The sequence below is a fragment of the Phacochoerus africanus genome, chromosome 10 (assembly GCF_016906955.1).
Source record: "Phacochoerus africanus isolate WHEZ1 chromosome 10, ROS_Pafr_v1, whole genome shotgun sequence".
NCBI classification, from domain to species: Eukaryota; Metazoa; Chordata; class Mammalia; order Artiodactyla; family Suidae; genus Phacochoerus; species Phacochoerus africanus.
The window spans coordinates 121,150,678-121,168,010 of NC_062553.1; the positions used below are offsets into that span (position 1 = coordinate 121,150,678).

The 17,333-nt window shown below is 37.4% G+C and overlaps 1 protein-coding gene and 1 pseudogene across 4 annotated transcripts in view; one reads left to right on the plus strand and one right to left on the minus strand.

Annotated features, from left to right (window-relative positions):
- The window catches only part of C10H4orf17 (chromosome 10 C4orf17 homolog), a 365,717-nt gene that overhangs the window by 264,613 nt on the left and 83,771 nt on the right, over positions 1-17,333 (minus strand). The window contains exon 1 of one of the 4 annotated variants that reach the window (XM_047799478.1): positions 3,618-3,769. The exons of the other annotated variants lie outside the window; for them this stretch is intronic. The gene's annotated coding sequence lies outside the window, so the exon portion shown is untranslated. Of the gene's footprint in view, positions 1-3,617; positions 3,770-17,333 lie in introns of those variants that run through there. 4 annotated transcript variants of the gene reach the window in all.
- Positions 4,309-15,779, plus strand: LOC125137485 (alcohol dehydrogenase 6-like; annotated as a pseudogene).

The window sequence follows — 17,333 nt, forward strand, 5'->3', positions numbered from 1 at the left end:
AGGCACAGACAAAAAGAAATGCCAACAAAAACTTGCTCTCTTCAACCAAAGAATTAAGAAAGGGGCAGCCTAACAAAACACCACCTCCTGACACTACTACTGCCTTCCCTTGTCCTTAGCCATTGGACTGAGAGGTACTGCTGAGAATCCCAATAGATCTTACAGCCACTACAGACTCTCCCACAGCACTCACCAGGCCTGGGCAGTTGTCAGTTGACAAGGGTTCCAAGATATTCAATAGAAAAAGAATAGTCTTTTCAACAAATGGTGCCCGGACAACTGAATATCCTCACACACAAAAACAATGTTGGGTCTTCACTTCACATCATATACATATTAACGCAAAATGGATCGATGACCTAAATGTAAAAGCTAAAACTCTACAACTTAGAAAAAAAATTCATCTGTGTATATCTTCATAGCATTGGATTAGGCAATAGTTTCTTTAGATGAAACACAAGAAGGAGGAGGAGGAGAAGGAGAAGAAGAGGAAGAGGGGGAAGAGAGGGAGGCGGGGGGGGGGGGAGGAGGAGAGGAAGAAATAGACAAGTAAGATGTCATCAAAGTCAAAAATTTGGGGGCTTCGAAAGACACTACCAAGAAAGTGAAGAGACAGCTCACAGGATGGGAGAACATATTTTCAAATCATGTATTTGATAAGAGATGTGTATCTAGAATAAAGAATTCTTATAACTTAATAAAAAGAACTTAATTGAAAACAGGCAAATGATCTGAATAGACATTTTTCCAAAGAAGATATACAGATGGCCAATAAGCACATGAAAAGATGTTTATTAGACATCAGAGAAATGCAAATCAAAATCATAATGAGATACTATTTTGTACCCACCAGGATGGCTATAACTTTAATAACTGCATAATATCAAATGCTGATAAGGATGTGGAGAAACCATAATCATCATACATTACCAGGGGAATGTAAAAGGGTGCAACCACTCTGGAAAACAGTCTAGCAGTTCATAAAACAATTAAACTTGAGTCATTTTCTTGGGTCACCTACCAAGAGAAATAAAAAACATATGTCCATGCATGAATGATTATAGCAGCATTATTCATAATAGCCCCAAACTGGAAACAAACCAAATGTGCATTAACTGATGAATGGATAATATAGCATATCCATTCAATGGAATATTTTTTCCCATAAAAAGAAATGAATTATTGGCATTTTCACTGTGGCACAACAGGATCAGCAGCATCTCTGCAGTGCCTGGATGAGGGTTAAATCCCCAGTCGGGCACAGTGAGTTAAAGGATCTGGCGTTGCCACAGCTGCAGCATAGGGGTTGCAACTGTGGCTCAGGTCTGATCCCTGGCCCAGGAACTCTATATGCCACATGGTGGCCAAAAAAAGAAAAAGAAAGAAAGAGAACAAGAGGGAGAGAGAAAGGGAGAAAGGAAGAAAGAAAAGAAGGAAGAAATTATTGACACATGCTACAACATGGGTGAACCTTGAGGATACTATGCTAAGTGAAAGAAGTCAGTCATAGAAGGCCACATATCATATGATTTCATTCATTTAAAATGTCCAGAATAGGTAAATCTATACAGACAGGAAGTAGATGAACGGTTGGGTAAGGCCAAGGTGGTAGTGGTGGGGGGGGGGGTGATAAAGGCATAGAGATGTATGGGTTTCTTTCTGAAGCAATTAAAACATTCTAAAATTGATTGTGGTGATGGTTGCTCATGTCTGTGAATAAACCAAAAAAAAATGAATTATACGCTTTTTTTTTTTTTTTGGCTTTTAGGGCCCTACCCAAGGCATATCGAAGTTCCCAGGCTAGGGGTCAAATCGGAGCTACAGCTGTTGGCCTATGCCACAGTCACAGCAATGCAGAATCCTTAACTCACTGAGTGAGGCCAGGAATCAAGCCCATGTCCTCATGGATACTAGTTGATTCGTTACCACTGAGCCATGATGGTACACTTTAAATAGGTGAAATGGTACACTTTAAATGGTACACTTTAAATAGGTGAATAGTAAGTGAATTACATCAATAAAGTTGTTTTAAAAAGACAGATATCAGCAGAGTGGATTTAAAACATGACTCAAATGTATGTTATCTATAAGAAACTCACTTTGCATATAGGTAGGTTGAAAAAAAAGAAAATATGTATCATGCAACCATTAATCAAAAAAGCAAGAATGGCAATATTAATACCAGATAAAGTGGACTTCAGAGAAAATAAAATTATCAGCTAAAGAGAAGAACATTATATAATGATAAAAGGGCAGTCTATCAAGAAGAAACAGCAATCCTAAATGTGTATGCACCAGAGCTACAAATTTGTGAGGGAAAAACTGACAGAACTGAAGGGAAAAATAGACAAATCAACAATCTGGTTAAATACTTCAACATCTGTGTTTGAAGAATTGACAGAAAAATTAGAAAGCAGGCAAAGGTATAGAACTCACAACACCATCAATTAATGGAATCTAAAAGACATTCCACCCAGAGACAGCAGAATACACATTCATTTCAAGCATGCAAAAAACATACTCCAAGATAGACCATATCCTAGGCCATAAAGCAAATCTCAACAAAGGTAAAAGAAGTGAAATCATACAGTGTGTTATCTGATCACAACGGAATCAAATGGGACATTAATGACAGAAATAAAAGGAAAATCTCTAAGCACTTAGAAGCTTAAAAAACACTTCTAAATAATCTATTAGTCAAAGAAGAAGATTGAAGGGAAAGTTTTAAAAACATATAACTTAATGAAAATGAAAAAACATCAAAATTTGTTTGACAGCTAAAGCTGCACTGAATCAGACATATGGCACTAAATGCTTAAATTAGAAAAGAGGAAAAGTTGCATTTAATGATTCCACAAATAAAACAGCAAAATAAACTAAAAACAAGAAGAAAGAAAAAATAAGTTAATAGCAAAACCAGTGAAATTGAAAGAAAAAAATAGAGAAAAATCAAAGAAACTCAGCTAGTTATTTAAAAAGATCAATAAAATTAACAAACCTCTGGCAAGATTCACAAAGAAAAACATAGAGAAGTCACAAATTAACAGTAATCAGGAATAAAACAGAGAATATCACCACAGGACACCACAGATATCAAAAGAATAATAGGGGAATACCACTAAAAACTCTACACACATAAATTTGACAATTTAGATGAAATGCACGAATTGCTCAAAAACCACAAGCTATCACAACTCACCAAATATGAAACAGATCACTTACATAGCCCTACGAATATGAAGATAATTCTATTTATAATTTAAAACATCCCCCCGAAAGAAAGCTATAGACCCAGATGGTTTCACTGAAGAATTCTGTCAAATATTTAAAGAATTAACACCAATTCTTACACAATCTCTCTCAGAAAATAGAAGAGGAGGAAATAATTTTATAAAATTAGTATCTTATGAAAACAAAAGCAGACAAAGACAGTGCAAAGAAAGAAAACTAATACACCAAGTAGGATTTGTTCCCAGGTATTTCAAGCTGGTTCAACATTTGGAAATTAATCAATATAATCCATCATAATCCAACAGGATAAAGAAGAAAAATCATATGCTCGTATCAGGTCACAGAAAGGACACATTCTTTTCTCTTCCCTTCTAGCTAAAACCTACCCACTGGTGTTGTCTTTCATCAGGAATGTATTTCCTTGTCCCCATGTTCATCAGGGTCCTGGTCAAGACTCTCAATCCATATACGGAGATTTTCTCAAGTCCAAATCCTGATTGTCAGACCTCTTACCAAATGGGTTTCAAGTTCTCTGGGTAGTCAGCTCAGCACACCAAGAGGAGAGGAGCTTATGCTAAACTACTAGATAAAACTGTCTGGTTAACACCCTAATTTTTCAACAATGAGACATGTTTTTGTAAAATCAAATGAATTGTTCAAGTTTAGAGCCACAGACATAATACCTGCATTTATAAAACAACATAGACACAAACTTATACATGCTATTAGAAATTTTAAACTTGGATATTTAAAAGACCAAATTTAAAATTCAACAAAGTGAATACTAAGAGGGAACTTCATGATTGAGAGAGGAAAAAAAAGTTTGCACAATTTCACCTTTTGTGCATTTTCACTGAGCTGAGTCTATTTCATATTATATTTCAGAACCTCCCTTAAGGAACAGCAAAATCTTAGTTTCCAGGCACCAGGTATATTAACCACCTGATTATACACAAAGCTCAGAACGCAGCCTCTTGATCAAACGGTGACCTCTACTCTCCTGGACTGTGAAGTTGTAATCCGAATCTCCCTTTCTCAATATAGTTATGGGGCCAGAAGAACACACAGAAAGTCAACATGAGTACTACAGGGAAAGTAAGTATAGTCTTCTCCTTTATGTTATGTCACAATTTTGTCAGTTTGTGTGCTTGTCTATTTACCAAACCTTATCACCCACCTAGTCCCTATACTCCTAAAGGTAAAAGACAGTCTTAATCTTAGTACCTCTCCTTCTCCTTCCCCTTCTCTTTAATTCCCTTTCTGTGTTTTGCCTTTCCTCAGTTTTTCCAATCCTTCAACAGGTACCAAATCAAGCTCTATATCAAACTTCCCAGAGTCAGAGACATATTCCCTCCTTGAAGGATCTCACAGAGACACAGTAATTATAAAAGAATAATTAATTATAAAATAATGTGCTAGAGTATAAGAGAGAGAAAAAGAGAGTATTCCTTACATGGCCTGGCTTCCCAGAGAAGGGGAGACCTAAAAGGAAACCTAGAGATGTGAGAATTCACCAGGTACAGGAGAAACAGTTGTGCAGGCAGATGAAACAACAACATGAAAAGAAACATAGAAGCAAGAAAAATATCCTATATGAGAATCTCTAGAATATTTTTTGTGCTTGGAGGGAGGAAGTGACCAAAACTAAGCTCAGAGAGATGTAGAGAGAGAAGATCATTGAGAGCCTTGTAGACCATGTCAAGAGATTCTGATAAACAATTGGTGGCAATATCATTTTTAGGTAGGGATTTAGCATCATCAGGATTATAGTTCAGAGAGCAATGCTATAGAAGATGGACTTGAAGGTGATGAACCCAAGCCAGGTAAAAGACAATGAGGACCGAACCACACAGTAGCAGCAGGAAGGGAGAAGAGGAGATAGATAACAGAAACTTTTAGATTGTGGAAGTTGAGGGAAAGAGAAAAATTAAGCTACTTCCCAGGTTTCTTTCTTAGATGAGTGAATAGGTTATATGGCCACTCACTGAAATAGAGAATGAAAAGGAAAGAACAGATGGTGTGTTGCATTCACCACTGAGTGGAGAGGTAGTGGAGAGGCAGAAGAAAAAAATAATGATGTGTTCATGTTTTAACATTCTGAGTTTGAGGTACCTATAGGACATTCAAATAGCAAATGAACAGAGTCTAAAGGTTAGGGACAAGTTTGTTCGTAGTGACTGTGAAAGTCACCTACATAAAACTAGTGGTTGAATCTACAAAAATAGGTTAAGACTACATGGGAAGAGAATTTATAGTGAAAACAGCAGTGGGCTGATATCAGAACCCCTAAGCACTACTCTGCCACCAAAAAATTCTCCAATCTCAATCTGCCAATGTCCACCAGCATGTGATGGTCTCCACTCCTGCCTCCACTCCAAAACTGGTTCTCTCCCATACCTACGATCACAACTCCCACACTGCAATGTCATTTCTACCCTGAAACAGGAAAACTCACTCATGGTAAGATCAAAGGTATGACATCTATCCTCTTGCTTATGTAGCATTACATAAATATAGTTGGAATTGCAAGGCTAATTTGAATATGGAGACTGATAGAAAGTTGAATTGAGGTGCAAGAAACTACATTCAGTATATATTTAAGCAGTGAGGGTTTTTTTTTTTTTTGGACTTGAGTGCAGAAAAATTGGATTTAACCTTCTAATAATCATTAATATAGAAATTCCCCAACTCCCAAGCCTAAGGAGTTTCCCTTTCTGCCCCCACCTTCTTTTCCCCAGGTTATCAGGCGCAGAGCAGCCATATTCTGGAAGCCTGGTGCATCATTTTCCATTGAGGAGATAGAAGTGGCCCTACCAAAGGCAAAGGAAGTTTGAATTAAGGGGAAAAAAAATGACAACATTTCCACACCAAAATTCAGAGCGGTTCACTGTAAGTTATATGTTCTTTTCACAATGTTCAGTTCAGAAAGAAAACTACACATGCTACTATTTCTTTTTCACCACATGTTTCCATCCGTCTTTAAATCCAGTCAAATAAAAGGTTAGGGAGGTATGGCAAAGGCTGCATACTCGAAGGATATTTATTTATAGCTATTACTAATTACTAATTAAAAGGAGTTTCTACCCATGAAACATTTTAATCTGTATTTCCTAATTTCTTTATGATATTCTTCATGACCTTTAAGTTATCCTGAAATACAGTCCTCCCTCAGTATCTGCAGAGGACTTATACCAAGACCCCCCTCTTTTCATCCAAAATCCGAGGATGCTCAAGTCCCTTATATAAATATAAATGGTGGGAGTTCCTGTTGTGGCTCAGGAGTAATGAACTCAACTCACATCCATGAGGACGCGTGTTTGATCCCTGGCCTTGCTCAGCAGTTTAAGGATGTGGCATTGTGGCGAGCTGTGGTGTGGGTCCCAGAAAAGGCTCAGATCCTTAGTTGCTGCGGCTATTGTGTAGGCCGGCAGCTATAGCTCCAACTCATGTGAAATAAATTAAGGCTTCAATTATAATAGGAGACATTATCCCTTTCCTTCCTGAGTTCCAATTCCTTCATTTCTGTAATTAGTCTTTCTCTTCCACACTACCACCCACAAGCTTCAAATAAGGACAAAGTGAGGCTGTGATTTTACAGCTGTCTCTTCTGAATCCATTCTGCCCTGCTCATTAAGTTTTAAAATTATCATTTAAAAAAATAAAAATAAAAAAATAAAATTATCATTTTGATTCTGAAATTAGCTAATGAAAAACACTGCATTGCTTTAAACAAATGACTGACTCGTCTAGAATTAAAACTAAGAAATGAATGAATACGTTAATATTAATGTGGCATATCAAACCAGCAAAAAGGTTGAAAACATTAACAATTCTAAAATATCTTTATCTGAGAGATAAAACTATCTTATTCTTTGCCTTCCATATAGATCCTGGCCACAGGGCTCTGTGGGACGGGGATGAAAATGTTGAGGAATAAAAACCTTAATCATAATTATCCTATCATTATGGGCCATGAAGGGGCTGGAATAGTTGAGAGTGTGGGAGGAGTGAGCACTGTGAAAACAGGTATGAATTAGCACCTGCAGTTAGGAAATTGTGGCAACTTGGAACCCACCTTAAGAAATTAAAAAGACATTCCTTAAAAATGTTAAGATCAAGATAAAAGGTAAAATGTTGCCCATTTCTTTTAAAAGGAGGGATAATTACACTACACAAAAATACTAAAGGTATTCTTTGCATTTGTTTTGAAATTAATAAGAACAAAAATAGACTGTGCTGAATCTGAGCCTGAAAAAAAAAGTGCAAATGAGACAAAAATTTCCCCAAAGAGGTCAACTTCGGGAAACTCTTGAACAATTATTAGAATAAAGCATATGATAAATAGATAAACACATTAGTGGAACCAAATAAGGAAGGAGTCCAGAACTGGATCAAATATATATAGGAATTTAATATAGGGTTAGTATTGCCCCCCCTTTTTTTTTTTTTCTTCACAGAATGTGGAAGTCCCTGGGCCAGGGATTGAACCTACACCACAGCTGTGGCAACACCTGATCCTTAACCCACTGAGCCACAAGGGAACTTCCTGTCTTTCAAATTTAAATATGGACTATTCATTAAATGATGTTGAAGCAACTGGATCATTATCTGGGAGAAAAAAAGTAAATTTTGTTGCTATTGCATTCTTTAAACAAAAATTAAATACTATAAAAATCCAATTTTTTAATGTAAAAAAACATATCATAGTTACAAAACTGTTAACTGTTCCAGGGACTGGGATTCAGCAGCTAAAAATAGCTATCAAGCTTCTATTCTGTTGTATAATATACCAAGTGGTGATAAGGGCCCATAAAGAGGAAAGAAGAGTAAAAAGATCAAGTGATAAAGAGGATGTTGCTATATAAGACAGACTGGTCAGGTAATCCCACTCAGTTAAGTGGGCTACTGTTAAACTACTGTTTCTGGAACATCCCCCAAACATGCTCAGCTGCCTTCTTTAAGTGGTTGTTAAATTTTAACTCTTTGTTTCCCCCAATATCCATTAGTCCTAATACATACTAAACAGAGAGATAAAATGGAAGAGGTTCAATTTAAATCAGTCTATCTTAGACCAAATAAGCCTTTGCCTCTGTAAGGCATTGACGTTGTAAATAAAGTACACAGATATCCAAAAGAAAAGAGAAAGGAAATGTTGTAGGAAGGTGGAAATGGTTTTTGATTTTTTGGAGGGTTCTTTTTTTTTTCCCCTCCGCTTTTTAGGGCCCCACCCATGGCATATAGAAGTTCCCAGGCTAGGAGTCAAATCAGACTACAGCTGCCGGCCTACGCCACAGCCACAGCAACGCCAGATCCAAGCCAAGTCTGCAACCTACACCACAGCTCTCAGCAACAATGGATCCCCAACCCACTGAGCGAGGCCAGGGATCAAACCCGTGTCCTCACGGATACTAGTTGGGTTCATTTCTGCTATGCCACAACAGGAACTCCCTGGAGATGATTTTAAATAACTTGAAAATGTATGGAATTAAAAAAATATGCTGCAAATAAGCCTTAACATCCAGTGAAAATTCATTACACTACTTTATGTACTCTAATTGCTGAGACTTGAAACTATTATTTACAGGTTGTTTATGCTCCTCTGTCAAAAAGTATCCCATATATAGAAATATCTTAAGAAGTTAAAACTCTCTAGTTACATGTTTTATTTGAAAATGTCTTTTGTTTATGTCTCATAAAAAGTATATGCATACTTGCCCTTTCCAATTGTCATGGCGTATGTTCCCTTTGCCCTTGTTTTCTGCCTTTATGTGCTCAGGTGACCCCAGGCTCCACCTGTGCCGTATTTGGCTTGGAGGAGTGGGCATGTCTGTTATCACGGGCTGCAAGGAAGCAGGAGCAGCCAGGATTATAGGGGTGGACATCCACAAAGACAAATTTGAGAAAGCAAAGGAAGTAGGTGCCACTGAGTGTATCACCCCCCAGGACTCTGAGAAACCCACTAAAGAAGTTTTATTTCATATGACAGGTGATGGTGTGGACTTTTGCTTTGAGGTCATTGGAAATCCAGAAACCCTGGTATGTGATCCTCGCATTTCACATGTGATATGAAAATTGTCAATATTTCTATCATTTCATATGTTAACTGAATGAAAATTCTAAAATTCCCTCCACATTCTTCTATTTCATTTTCTTAGTACTCCTGACATTCCAGCTGGTACCTCCTGTCTATTCTTACAAATCTATTCACTATCCCAGACACTGAACTCCCATACTGAGTTTTCTTCTCCCTTTGTTCCATTATACCATTCTTTCAAATAAGCAGCCTCCAATAGGGAGGGCAAAAAGGCTTTGTAAAGAATACTCACTGATGGAGTTCCTGTCATGGAGCAGGGGAAACGAACCCGACTAGGAACCATGAGGTTTTGGGTTCGATCCCTGGCTTCGCTCAGGATCTGGTGTTGCTGTGAGCTGTGGTGTGGGTTGAAGACACGGTTTGGATCTGGTGTTGCTGTGGCCATGGCGTAGGCCGGCAGCTACAGCTCTGATTAGACCCCTAGCCTAGGCACCTCCATGTGCCGCAGGTGCAGCCCTAAAAGACAAAAGACCAAAAAAAAAAAAAAAAAAAACCACCTCATTGAATTATTTTGTAACTTATCTTGGTAACTGCAATTTCCAAGCCAGAAGATTTAAGCAGGATAAGGATAATGTTGGATGAATGACCCAATAAAGCACTGAACTTTGCACTTTTGGCAAAGTTTTTCATGTTGGATCTGAGATAAGCTTCTAAGAAAAATATTTACCAACTTTGATTAAATGAGTTCATTTCAAAAATGATGAAAAATGTGGCTGTTTTTCTTGTTGAATACAGTTTATGTAAGAATATAAATAGGAAGTTATCTCACAATGTGGGACTTGCTTTCTTTGGAATTTATAGAAATAACATATTATTGACCTAGTCAGCTCTAGGTCTTTTCCTCAGCTTAACAAATTATTTTCATTCCTGACTCCACATAAATCTCCTCATCTATAAAATTATCATTTTAATAAAAATCTTTCTCACAGGCTTTCCCACAGATAGTCTTGCTCTGAGAAATAGCATTTGAAAATTACTAATGGGAACATGTTCATTTATAATTTTGCTAATACATGATTCTATACAAATAACCAACTATATTCTTCAATATCTAAAAGAATATGTCAACTCTAATGACCAGTCTCAGTAATGGTTCTTATAAAAACTATTATAGGTCTTATTGTTATTGTTATTATTATTAATACTGCTGCTGCTGCTACCACGGATGCCTTTACTATTTGCTTTTTTCAACTTCCGTTTATTGAATCCTAAACTCCCAGATACTATACTAGGCAGCACACAGTGTCTTATTTATGTTTTAGCACATCCTTACAAGGTAAGTGTTATTTCATATGAGGACAGTGAGAATCAGAAAAGAATGTCACAGAACATTCAGCAGTCAAGCTCAAATGCAGGTCCAACTCTCTAGCACACATTTTAACCCCTGCATTCCCTTGCATTGTTTTACAACAGGCAGCTGCCTTGGCCTCCTACTGTGTGCCACAGAGTCTGTGTGATTATTGGGTTGACCACTGGTGTCCAACTCAACATCCATGGCCACCTGTTCTTCTCAGAATGTTCTTTAAAGGGATCTGTTTTTGGAGGTAGGAATGATGCAGGGAAGAGGGCAAATGTGTGGGGTTACGAGGTGGGAAATAGAAAAATATGTCGTAAATGCTTGAGAAGGAATATAAAACAAAACCTTTAAATTATATTTTTTGTTTCAACACATAAATATCCAAGGTAAGGGGATGAATATTGGATGTATACAGTTGCTTCTTAGTAAGCGTTTTCTCAAGCAAAGGAGATTTTTTTTTTAATTGATCAGTGAAGAAACCAGTGTCTAAAGTTTAAAGCAAATTCTAAAATGAAAAGTAAAGGCAATATTTTGATCAATAGCTATACTTCAGTTGTTATATACCTCCAATTGATATATCCCAGAATCAACTGGGATTCTTTGAAGGATATACTAAATGATTATTTCTTGTTCAATTAATGTAAATCTTTTCTGAAACAAGAGTTGGCATTATACAACTCAAAGACATTAACCATAATGGATTCATGATTGAAAAGAAAAACTATTGATAAAAAGGAAGAGAATTTTTTTTTAAAGGAAAGAAAATTTTTTCATAGACTCCCTTGATTTTCCATCTTTTTTTTTTTTTTTTTTTGTCTTCTGTGCTTTTAGGGCTGCACCCGCGGCATATGGAGGTTCCCAGGCTAGGGGTCTCATCTGAGCTGTAGCCGCCAGCCAAGCCAGAGCCACAGCAACTCGGGATCCAAGCTGCCTCTGCAACCTACACCACAGCTCACAGCAATGCCGGATCCTTAACCTACTGAGCGAGGCCAGGGATTGAACTCGAAACCACACGGTTCCTAGTTGGATTCGTTTCCGCTGCGCCACGACGGGAACTCCAATTTACCACCTTTTAAACCTATTTTAGAACTTGTATATTTTAAAGACTTTATTCTTTTATTGAGAAAGCAGAAGACTAAATAAATCTGCTTAGGATTCTAGGCTCATAAGCAAGTAACTTGATATTTAAGAAGACATGTATTTATCCAGACACCTGGGGACAATCTGAATTCTTGGGCAAGAGAGATGAGAATTAGGAGCTATCTGAATTATTTGGACTAGTGAGCCATCTATGATCTCCAAATTAGCTATGGCAATGAATTGTTACAGATATTAGGAATCTTACCCAATTCATGTATGTAGAATAGATAAAAGGTAGGGCCAGCCAAAAAAAAAGTAAGAATATAGTTTAAACTGTAATTTTCAGCTCCTCTGTTTGTGATAATTGGACACACTCATTGCTGTTTCCCTCTATTGTATTCAGAGACAATAACTGTTGATTCCAAATACATATACTCAGCCAACTCTTGTAAAATAAGATCACCAATTTTTTTTTCTTTTTTTTTTTTTTTAGGGCCGCATGTGAGGCACATGGATGTTTCCAGGGTAGGGGTAAAATCAGAGCCAGCCTAAGCCACAGCCACAGCAACACCAGATCCAAGCCTTGTCTGTGACCTACACCATAACTCTTGGCAACACTGGATCCTTAACCCACTGAGCAGCGTCAGGGATCAAACCCAGGTCTTCATGAATACTAGTCGGGTTTGTTACTGCTGAGCCACAACGAGAACTCCAAGATCACCAATGCTTTAAATAAAACTCACAAGGAAACTTCTTCACTGGTCACTTAAGCATTCAAATAGTGGTCATGAGTGCAAATTAATCCCTTCCACAGGTAATACAATCCACTGTCCACTGATTCAATGGTTTTCAGTTAAGGACATCATTTCATGACAGGACTGCTAAGTCTCCTGCAATGTACACAATGAAAATTTTTCCTCACATAAAATTAGTGCCCTTGTTCAGATATACTGCTTAGCCTGTCTATGATCCTGGACCCTTCTTTTTTATGTTGTTTGGTTAAAAGAAGAAATAAAAAACAAATGAAAGAGTTTCTTAAGTAGATAGAAAAATGCTTTATCAGATCACTAATAAAAAGAGAGTAGTAACAATCTTAAAAGTTGTTATCACAAGAAAAAAATTTTTTAATCAGGTATGGTAATAGATGTTAACTAAACTTAGTTTAATAGTAATCCTTTCATAATATATACATATACCAAATGATGTACACATAAAACTAATGTAATATTATATTTCAATTATATCTCAATATTCAAAAAGGATAAAAACAAGTACAAAAATACACCAGTCCTTCATGTCATAATACAGAGCGCTAGTTAAAATTCTTGATCACACATAATAGAAACAAACTCAAATAGAAAAAAAAATGTATTAGAAGTGCTTGAGGTAGTTTTAAGAATAGTTTTGGGAAGGATGGAAAACCTGACTGAGACTGCAACCAAGAAAAGAAAGTAACTGCCAAGATCCTATCACAGGATAAGCTGCTTTAGACACTGTTGCCTCCTTGCAAAATTACACCACATTCACCATGTGCAGAAACGAGCAGGCCACCAAATTCTGTTTGTTGACTTGCTGGGCATGTCAATTAGCACAGTGCTAAATATAAGGACAGTATTTCTTGAAAATCACAAGAACAGAGAAAAATACATTGCTAAGTTTATGTTACCTTAGCTGATCTTTCCCTGCGCAGTTTTACTCCCCAAAGACACATTTTCTTTCCTAAGCATTCTTTTTTTTTAATTAATGATTTTTATTTTTTCCAATACAGTTGGTTTACAGTGTTCTGTCAGTTTTCTACTACATAGAAGAGTGACCCAGTCACACACACATATATATACATTCTTTTCCTTACATTATTCTCATTTTATTTTTTTTATTGAAGTATAATTATTTACAATGCCATGTTAGTTTCGGGTATATAGCAAAGTGATTCAGATATATATATAGATAGATATATATATATATACACACATAAACATATATATATACATATATATATTCTTTTTCAGATTCTTTTCCCTTATAGCTTATAACAAAATATTGAGTATAGTTCCTTGTGCTATACCGTAGGTTCCTTATTTTATATATAGTAGTATGTATATATTAATGAATTTATATATAAAACAGAAATAGGCCCAGTAAACACACAGACATAGGAAACAAACTTATGGTTATTAAAGGGGAAAGAAAGGAGGGATAAATTAGGAGTTTGGGATTTATTCTTATCTTGCTTTATACACATTCATTTTCCAAAAGCTGTCACTGAGATCACTGCCATGGTGAAAAGTTCTTTTCTTCGCTTAAGATATTTGGCTCTTTCATGAAGCTGCGGCTCAAAACACACATAACACACACACACAGAGGAAGTGTTCTATTTCTAACTTTTTAAAATTTTTATTTTATTATTTTTTAATTAATAATAAAAGTATGATTGATTTACTGGATTCCTACTGTGCAGCATGGAGAACTGTATGTAATTGGATCACTTTGCTATACACCAGAAACTGAAAAAGCACTGTAAATCAACTATTTCTAACTTTTGAATCACTTCTTTTCATGGTTCTCAAGACCTTGGCCTTTGTTGTACATTAGAAACATATTTACAGCTCCTCAGATAGTACAACACAACACCAAGAACATCTAAGATGAAGTCCATGTTCCACTAGCCTTAAGTAAATTATCTTCTGTAGTGCCAGAGGTCTGCTTTAGGAAAGCAGCCTTCTATACAAGGTATATGGCTGGAACAGGCATTCTCCCGGTGACTCAGACAAGTTAGTTAAGTCTCCTGATGACTCAGACAAGTTAGTTAAGACAAGTTAATCCTTGGATTTCCTCTGTCAAAACCAACACCTCCAGCAGTAAATTGTATGGTCCTTCTTGCATAATGGCTCTCATGTATAAAATCTGTTGTTAATCTGTATGTTTTTAGGTTGGAAAAGCAGAGAGAATGTCTCTAAATTGGTTGCTGATTATATGGCAAAAAAGGTTAATCTAGATCCACTAATTACTCATACTTTGAATTTTGTTTTTTGGGGGTTTTTGTTTGTTTGTTTGTTTTGTTTTGTTTTGTCTTTTTGCCATTTCTTGGGCTGCTCCTGCGGCATATGGAGGTACCCAGGCTAGGGGTCGAATCTGAGCTGTAGCCGCCGGCCTACGCCACAGCCACAACAACACAGGATCCGAGCCACATCTGCAACCTACACCACAGCTCACGGCAACGCCGGATCCTTAACCCACTGAGCAAGGCCAGGGACCGAACCCGCAACGTCATGGTTCCTAGTTGGACTCGTTAACCTCTGTGCCACAACAGGAACTCCCCATACTTTGAATTTTGATAAAATCAATGAAGCAGTTGAACTGATGAAAGCTGGAAAATGGCAAGTTGTTCACATAATTTCTGTCTTGAGTATTTGAGGTCAGAGAAAGGGTATATGGAGGTGGGTGGAGGCAGTGGAGGTGGGGGAGGAAGAGAAATGGAAGTCATGGCTGCAGAAGCCTCATACAGGCAACTGAAGAAGCTTTTAGGAATTTTCAAAGCATTTCCTTCCCCTTTATAATTTTGTTTTATTCCCACTTTATAAAATATGTAATCCTGCAAATATTAAGTCTTAACTTACCCTTACCATTAGCATTTTATTTCCAATTTGATATTTTTTACATATACATTAACTGCTGAAGTTAGCAGTTAACTTAAACTAGCCCAAGTTTAAATTCATAGTTTATAAAGAGGCAATTGTTGTTGCTGCTGCATTTTGAAGGGGAAATTATCTTTATAATTCTAAATTTTCACACCTATCTTTGGCCCAGAAGCCAAATACCAGCCATAACCTGGGCACTGGTATTCCCCACAAGGGTATAAGCCCACTTACTTATTCCTTACCCTTGGAGCTTCATGTCATTTTGAAAATTCTCACAACTGATTTAATCTACCAATTTTCGCCTAACCTGAAAGAAAGGGAATCTAACTTACCAGTGTACAAAGTCAAAATTTGAAATTCAAACCACAAATGTTGCCTTGGAAATGTTTCAATTTTTTCTTTTCTTTCTTTTAGTATCCTCTGTGTCCTGTTACTTTAAGTATGTAATGAATGCAAGAGCTGCAGCATACTTCACCAACTAAATCACATTTTGTGTAATTTCACAATTTAGAAGAATTATCCACATGATGCTGTTTCTATTTTCTTACTTCTGATTCATTCAGCAGTGGGCTCATATTTAGCTTATACCCTCACAACTTCATCAAAATTGTTCTTATGTGACCCAATGTCGCCTAGGAGCATCCTGCCTTTTAGAGTTGGATTAAGGTTGATTCAAATCACTCAACTCTAGACCCTTTAAACAAACAAGGTCACTGCAGGGTATTTCCATTTTCATAGCTATCTCTATATCTGGGCTCATATTTCCTTGCACACTGTGTCTTTCCCACCCATCAAGTTCTGCCCCATTTCACACCAAAGAAGTAAGACTCACCATTCATGAGCTTACTGAACACTCAAGTTGAAGCAAGCTGGTAGAAGAGGGGGGGTCTTCAATTTAAATAAATTCCAACTGAACATTAAGAATTCCATCCGGAGTTCCTGTCGTGGTGCAGTGGAAACAATCCAACTAGGAACCATGAGGTTGTGGGTTCCATCTCTGGCCTAGCTCAATGGGTTAAGGATCTGGCATTGCCATGAGCTGTGGTGTAGGTCGCAGATGCGGCTCAGATCCTGTGTTGCTGTGGCTGTGGTGTAGGTCAGCATCTGTAGCTCCTATTCCCTAGCCTGGGAACCTCCATATGCCATGGGTGCGGACCTAAAAAGCAAAATTCCATTCCTATTGGCACAACACTGTAAATCAACTATACCCTAATAAAAAAATTTAAAGAACTCCATTCTTAATATAATTCACCCCTGAGAAATGGTATCTCATCTTATATAACCCAGCCTCAAATTATTACTGATAATAACTCTGTGGCACTGACCTCTTCTCTCCTGGATTGCCAAAGGAACGTCAAATCTTCTATTGGCCAGGCCAGTTTAGCTTGCAGCAGCTCATACTACTCGTATTCGCAATTGAGCCGTCTAGGGATTCAGGAGGGAAAAAAAAGGGTGTGGGTGTGTGTGGGTGTGTGTGTGTGGGTGTGGGTGTGTGCACGCAAATCTTGTTATTTATCAAGATTCATGCTTCCTAGGAGGAAGTTGTGGTATTAAACAGCAAAACCAGTTTTTATTCCATTCTCCACAGAAAATGAGGTAATTATATAGTCCCTTACTAATGTGCCCTATAGATTCTTCCCTCAAGAAGGATGAGGAGAAGACAAGATCCAGTCATAATTTGTGGCATCCAATCCCTCTTCCCAGGCCCCACCTGGGTAGGGCCCTATCCTTCCTCTGTGCCCAAGTCCCCCTTAATTCTCCCAGGACCAGGGTTACGACAGCACCCTTGAAGTATGACTTCCTTCCCTATCCCCTAGATATAGTGAGTTTCTTTCCAACACTCTCCCCATACCATACACACAACAGGAACTCCTGCCTTAGGTAGAGTCTCTTCTGCTCCAGTTTGGGCTTGCCCAGATTCTCAAACTGAGAAGCATCATCATGAGGTGAGCATCCTTTCTTTCCCTCCGGGGTGTCTGCTTCCTACAAACAA